This window comes from Corylus avellana, chromosome ca6 (assembly GCF_901000735.1).
Source record: "Corylus avellana chromosome ca6, CavTom2PMs-1.0".
Lineage (NCBI taxonomy): Eukaryota > Viridiplantae > Streptophyta > Magnoliopsida > Fagales > Betulaceae > Corylus > Corylus avellana.
Window position 1 is genome coordinate 29,049,904 of NC_081546.1, and position 8,102 is coordinate 29,058,005.

Below are 8,102 nucleotides of genomic sequence, written 5' to 3' on the forward strand. Positions count from 1 at the left end.
TCCGAAACAATGATGACGGCGGTGGTGGAGGTGGGGAACGGGCCGTAGATGATAACGACTGCCGGAGGAGATAGAGGCTGGTGGGCAGCCAGCGACGGCGGCAGGTGGCTGTGAATGCAGATTCAAAAGGGCCGACAACGGGCCAAACTCCAAAAAGGGCCGATAACGGGCTAGGGCTGACAACGAGCCAAACTTCAAAAGGGGCCGACAACGGGCCAAAATCCAAAAGGGGCCGACAACGGGCCAGGGCTGATAATGAGCCAAAAATAAAAGGGGCCAACAACAGGCCAGGGCTGACTATGAGCCAAAAATAAAAAAAGGGCCGACTTGGACCAAAAATAAAAAGAAAATGAGCCCACTTGGGCGGTTATCAGATTGGCGCACCGAATCTGACCGGCGCGTGGCGCGCGTGATGTGTCCACTTGGACAGCTTCTTCTTCCTTCCCTTTTTTTTTTTTTTTTCCTTTTCTTTTCTTTCTTTTCTCTCTCCTCACTCCACGCCACATGCAGGCTTGCAACACCTTTCTTTTTTTTCACCAGTTTCTCTACGCCTGTCCCCTTCTTTCTTCCTCTTTCTCAGCATATTTTGCTGCAACAGAAATGGCCATGCATGACTGGAGGAAAGGCGTTGGCATAACCGGAGGAGTAGATCTGGACGGCGCGGAAGCCGAAGACTAAGGCCGGCAGTGGCTTTCTCCGGCGTGGTCTAAGTGGTGTTTGTGGGTCGCGGCGTGGTAGACGGTGGGCTGATGCCGGAGAAGCCCAAAAGGGTGGCGCGGCTCTGCTTGGACGGTGGGATGACGCCGGATGCAGTGCCGGTTCCGTTGACTGGAACGACTGGAGATGCGCCAGATCTGACAGCTGAGCATGAGAGAGACCACCGAGGTCTTGGTGAGAGGAGTTGGACGAGGATGGCTGGGCAAGCTGCCGGAGGAAGATGATCTGGTCGTCTCCGGCAATGACTTACCGTGCAACTGTTTTTTTTTTTTTTTTTCACGCCTCTTGTCCCTTCTTTCTTTTCTTTCTCTTTCCTCCATTCACCAGTTTCTCCACGCCTGTCTGTCCCCTTCTTTCTTCCTCTTTCTCTGCATATTTTGTTGCAACAGAGATGGCCATGCATGACCGGAGGAATTGAGGAAAGGACGCTGGCATAACTGGAGGAGTAGATCTGGACTGCGCGGAAGCTGAAGACTAAGGTCGGTAGTGGTGAAAGCACTGGTTGCAGGGAGATTTGTGGCGGTGAATCATGGAACCGTGGACAACCGGCAGTGCCGCGGCTGCTTCTGGAGTGACTTGCTGGCAGTGGAAGGTGTCGTTCGGCAGTGACATTAATGGCTATGGAAGGCGTTGTTTGGGAGTGGGATGACGCCGGAGAAGGCCAGACGATGGCGCGGCTCTGTCGGATGGAAGGTAGGCTGAATTGGCTATTGCTGGTGGTGGGCTTTGTTGTGGTTGTCGGCAAACAGTTGACTTGATCTTGTGATGACAGGTTGGATCAGACGATTGTTATGGAAAACAATCGGATTGACAGACAAAAACATGCTTGAGGAAAAGAAATATGAGATAAATTGAACAGCAAAAAATAAGAAAAATAATTTGAGTCCACAAAGAAAGTGGCTCTGATACCATGTTGAAATAATAAATATGAGGGAATATAAGCGGAAGCAATAGAGAAAATAAACACAAAGAACTTATGAGTGGTTCGGTGTTAGACACCTACGTCCACCACTCATAATATCCCTAAGGGCTACATTGTGCTCATTAACTTAATTTGTCTACAATACAAAGGTCCCTATTTATAGGGTAATGTCTAAATACAAATTTGGTAATCAAATCCCCTAGATTTGATTACAATCTCAATATATGATTACAATCAACCCATAAATAGGAAATATTTCAATATCAGCATAATTATGGAATATATGGAAAATATAATATATTTTCCATATATTCTAACAACCGTATCTAAGTCAAATCCTAAAAAAGAAAGTATGCTAGTATAGATTTTCTAAAGTACTACTTGTGGATGTTTTCCAAAATATACTTGCAAAATAATAATAATATTAACTGTAAATAACAAAAGCCCAAAAAATTGTTACGCTCTCCATATATATTGATCGAAGTCATGAACCACAGACCTCTTTTACCTTTCTTAAATTTTCCCTATTATAATCTTATTCTTTCTTGTCATTTTAATTTGTATCGGGCGAGGCTTACATGCGGTACTTCCTTTGGATGAAAGGCTGAGATCTTTCAATGGATTAAAATATTAATTTTTTAAAGAAATAATATAAAATTTAATATTTAAATTAAAAAATTAAAAAAATTAAAACTAATAAAAAATAATAAAAATGAAAATAAAAAACGAAACCCCTTGGTCTCACTATATCTATCTCTATTTTCCCTGAAATTCTTTCCCTCTCGTCAAATCTCCCTCTCTCTTTGTTTTTGAAATCTGTTAAGGAGAGGGTAGTGATTAAATAAAGAACAGAGAAGGAGAAAAAAGGAGGTGTAGCTAAAGCGTGAAAACAGAGAAAAAGAAAGAAGAAAACAAAGAAAGAGGAAAGAGTTAGGAAGGCGGTGGATTGGGAGCAGGTGGCGTCGGCGTGAAGAATAGAGGTGAAGCGAGAAAAAGAAGAAAAGAAAACAAAGGAGTGGCCGAAGCCAACCCCAGGCCCTTGGGGGTTGTCCAGCCACCCCCAAAACCCAAACTTTTTTAAGTTTTCTTTCTTCTTTGGGCCTTTTGGTGGTGGCCGAACCACCTCCTTAGCCATGGGGGTGGTTCGTCCACCCTAGACTGGAGCCACCCCTTGGCCAAAATTGTGCACCGAAAAAACACAAACAATCAGAGCAGAATTTTACCAACCAAACATACCAAACACTCTCGGAAATCATATACCCAGAAAAAAAATTTCAATCTTTGCCTAAATTTTTTGCAATTATAGGCCAATAATATGGTACCCACAATCAAACATCACAAACTTCAAGTCTGAATTTGTGAGAGAGAGAGAGAGAGAAGAGTCACCAAGCATTACGACGGGGTGAGAAAGAGAAACTGCAGAGGAGTATTGATTTTTCCTTTTTCTTTTTCTTTTTTTAATAGTTTTAATTTTTAACATTTTAATTTTTTAATTATTGAATATTTTAATATTTAACAAATTATGTATTATTAATTTGAAAAAAATAATTTTCTAATACCCCTCAATAGATCTCAGCGACCGGGTGGTAGTTTAGTTGGACCGCACCTAGGCCTCTCCCATTTGTATCATCGTACTAGCTCCTCATTAATGGTTATATATATATATATATATAGAGAGAGAGAGAGAGAGAGAGAGAGAATTTTGTTGTATTGTTCACACGTACGGGAAGTCCATATTATTTAACAATTAATGCATCACACGTCATGTAACCCCTTTTCCCTTGCTTGATTAGAGAAAAATAAATAAATAAATAAATAAAAAATAAGCATCACACGCCATGCACATATGGAAGCCTGACGCTAGCCACAGATTCGTCACAAACCTAGCTAAAATGGCGGTCATGATTAAGAGTCTTGCTATCAGGCTGCCAAGAGTCAGACAAGTGTCTGCCAAAGTCTGATGTGACTTTATTAAAAAAAAAAAAAATTGTAGAAAAATCTCTCTCTTCCTAGTCTTGCTAGATTTTGTTTTTTTTTTTTTTTTTTTGTTAAATTTTTATGAGTTAATATTTAGTTTCTAATGCCTCAAAATTTATTTTTGAATTTAAAACTAAAACCTAGGGGTGGAAGGTTAACCCTTTAAGGATAGTATCACTTAAAATGGATTTTATCGTCATAAATTTAGTACTAATACCTCAAATTTAGTGCTAATACCTCAAATTTGAATTTTTCTTTAATATCTCTCTTCTTCAATTTAAAAAACAAATTTCAAAAAAAAAAAAAAAAAGGAGGAAAAAAAAAATAAAGAGGTGTCTGGCGCTTAGCTGCCTCATGGCAGCCGGAAATGTCAATTCCATGATTAATGGAACAACAATTAATATTATTCAATCATATCAGCTAATTTTTGTAGCAAGTAAATTACCCCAAGAGGGAGGGGGAAGGGTAGAAAGGAAAGCCTATATATATATACACGCTTCCACTCTCTTCTCAAACCTCCAAGTAATACCTCTCATAGCTATCGCAAGCAAGAGCTAGCCTACCACCTCGCCTTCTCTTCAATGGCTTCCTTTCAAGCATCTCGTAAGTGCATGCATCTTCGATCATTCTAATTAACTTGTTATTTATGTTTAAATCTAATTCGCTTGTAAGGCATGAGTCTGTCGTGCATGAATAGAAAACAAGAAGAAAACAATATATATATATATGATGCCTCATGGCCTTATGGTGGTTCAGCCGCCACTTAAAACCAGCTTTGGGTGATGGTTGATGTTTTAAGGTAATTATTGGGTGTATTAGAGTCCTTTTGCTATCTTTGAAATGTTGATGTGTAGGCATGTAATTGGATGGTGTAAAATTAGAGTTTTACCCCATTCTTATTGAAATTAGACTCTTCCAATTTGAATTTGTAAGTCTTCATCATTCTAACTTGTAAATTTTATTGTTGTCGCAGTTTCTATAGGATGTCGTCGTAATGCACCGGCACCGGCCTCGGCACCAGCACCGACTTTCACTGGCACCACAGAAATCACCGGCGGCAATGCCACTGCCGGCAACTTCAGCAACGCCAACTTCGGCGACGCCAAATTCGGCAGTGACGTGAAGTTCGGCAACGCCACCGGCGGCAACGTCACCTACCGCAACGCGAACCGTCCATAGTTGGTTAAGCTTCCATTATCAACAGTAAGGCCTGCAATTAGATATAGGTCATGTTAAGAAGCTTGTATTATCTACAATAAGGCCAATTATCAAATATGGTGTGTTGTAAGACCAAGATTCAGATATGTTGTATTATTTGGAACATATAATGAAGCTTGTATGACCAATAATAATTAAGGGCAATAAGTTGTGCTATTTGTAACATAGAAACTTATATTGGCAACAATAAAGCCAATAATCAGATAACTAGCTTGTATAATTTGTAAGTACTGTGCTATCAAGAATAAGAACAATATTAATCACCCATAAAAGTTCATAGTGGGGTTTCAGCTAAGGCACAATCCCGGGCTATAAAAATACTTTTCAGAATTTGGTTGGGCTCCACTCTATGTATGTTGGGCAAATTTAGTTGAAAATATTGTGTTTAACATCGCTGTTTTCCTAAATAAATGTAGAAAAGAGATGTCAAAATCCTTTTCATTTGAAATGAAGATGAACTATGCGAATTCAAGATCAATATTTTGTTTCGTTGTATATATCTAAATGTTTTTAACTTCAAATTGTTAGTACTGAACTCTTGTCGGCATATCATATCAAAGAGGGTTGGGATCGACATGACTATGCAATCTGTAAAAATTTATGAGTGGGATGTGAACGCTCTAATTTTGGGTTTCACACCAACATGTTGGGATGGGGATAATGACTATGTAATCCGTAGAAATTTATGTAAAATATAAAATAAATTTCTACTTAAGCTGGAATATGGGCTTCTTGGCCTAATTAAGCACTAATTACACGCCTATCCTCATTAAGCAAAAAAATTTAAGACAAAAACAAATGATGTTTTCTTTCATATGCTTTGCCAAAAGATACGAGCAAGGGTATCCTTCTATCTTCTTATAGATAGGCTTGGAGAAAGCAGGATTCCATCTATCTTCTAAATTAACCAACTTTTAGTATCTGCTTTAATTTTGCAGAGTTGGCCCCAAAGATTCCATAAAAGAAAATGAAATCCTCTGTTTTTGTTTGTTTGTCTGAAATTGCATTATTTCCAGAAACGAATTTGTTCTTGGCGCACTAAAAAAGCAATGGACAGTAATGAAGAGAATGGGCACCTTGTCAAAACGATTGGCTCTCTTTCTGTAAACCCGACCCAATTGAATGAGTAAAGATCGATCGGCCACACCAGATCACACATAAATATGTAAACAAACTACAGAGCAATTGGTCATTGAGCTTGCATTTTCAGACAATTTTTCCTATATATAAGCTGACTAAAAAGCTGATAAACAAACGGATAAACGAAACAATATCTCAACTGCTTTGAATGAATTAAACAATATCATGCTCATCATGAATCTAAAACAGCTATGACTTATGAGCAAAATTGAGCCTACTTTACTCCTTCGGAAGCCTATAATACCCCTATTCTTTTAACAAATAAAATAATAAAATAATTGTAAAAAAAAACCAAACAATTATTTTTTAAATACAAAAAAAAAATGGTCAAATAAAAAAAAAATTTAATAGAATTTGAATTCAGGGACTAAATTGTTTTTTTTTTTTTTTTTTTTTTGGAATATCTCGAGAAGATTTGATTTTACTTTCATACGACATGAAGCAATTTGTAATTTAGGCCAATTACAGTGACTAATAATTTATTTATTCCAAAAAACCTTTTTTTTTTGTATTTATTCGCCCATTTTTTTGTATTTTTAAAAAATTGTTTGGTTTTTTTTTTTTCTTTTTTTTCTTACAATTATTTTATTATTTTATTTGTTAAAAGAATAGGGGTAAAATAGGAATATAAAAAATTAATTGACCTTTTTGATACATTTTGATTGTTTGATGAGTTACTTTAGTATCTTTTAAACATTGTGGGGCTCTAGCTGTTAGTTTGATCAACTTTTTTATATTTTTTCCTTTATATATTTATATCGTAGCCCTAAAGATCTCTCTCTCTCTCTCTCTCTCTCTCTCTCTATATATATATATATATCTATATATATATATATATATATATATATAATTGTTAAATCCGTTGCAAATGGTAATAGCCCATGCTTAAAAGGCCTTTCTACAATTCAGAGTACTTCCCTAATGCTTCTTCCTGGAGATCCGAATTCAATTCCACAACTGCGCGCTAAAGCCAGCAACGCTATTCTACAATTCGAGTATAACCTTTCTCAGCGAGTATAACCTGATACCAAAGAGAGAGAAATCTTTCTGGAAGAAGAGAGATGGAACAAGAGCACAACAAAAAAAGGAAAATGGAACAAGAGAGAGAAATTACCTAAAATCCTCTTGGATAAAGGGGATGTTGCTCGAGAAAAGGACTCTCACTCTGCTTCCATCCGAGAACCTTCTCTCCTCAATTAATCTTTGGCCCTTTGATTATGGTTCGAGATCATGAGAGCTAAAGCAGATCGTGAGAGCTAGCAGAGCACCCTAAAATTTAGGGTTGAAGGAAAAAAAAATTCTCACGCAATTTAGGCTAATTTTGGATTTTTTTTTCATAAATTTTATTGCACTCCAATCTCCCACGCCTTCAGCCCAATTTCATTAAACATGAGTAGCGACGATGGGCCACGGTCGTCGCTAATAAGCCCTAATAATTTTTCCTTTAATTAATTAGCGACAACATTGTTGTCACTAATATAGAGTTTTAATTAGTGACGACCATATTGTCGCTAATAAACTAGATCCTGTCACTTTTTTTTTTGCACAACTTTTCGCGCGTGGGACAAAAATTTATTCTGGTGTTAGCGACTAAATATTAGCGAAGAAATATTGTTGTCGCTGTTATATATATATATAATGAAATTAGCAACGACAAGAAATTGTCGTCACTGATAACTTAATAGAATTGTTAGGTTTATAGCCTTGTGCTCCTTGAATCATATTAGATAAATTGTCAAGTACAGTTCATGTAATCCACTTTTCTTGCAACTCATTCATTCATAATCAGAAGCTCTTCTGTAGTTCGATACATTGTAACGCAGTCTAAGTGCCTCACCACACAGAAAAATGAGAGAGATTAATGAGTCGGGTCGAGCTTATATGAGCTATATTCAAGAGCCTAAGTCGAACCAAACTAAGTAGTTTAGTGTTCAAATTTGGAGAATTTGTTAAACAAATTGAATCTAAGTCAAACTTTATATGAGCTCAACTCATTAGCCTCATTATATTCCACCTGAAAGGTCTTCATCAATGTCATTATAATCTGCGATGCCATCCGTGGGTCCTTCCTCTTCGGCGGGGTCATCTTCCTCAGGGTAGAGGCTTCCAAACATACTAGTAAACCAAT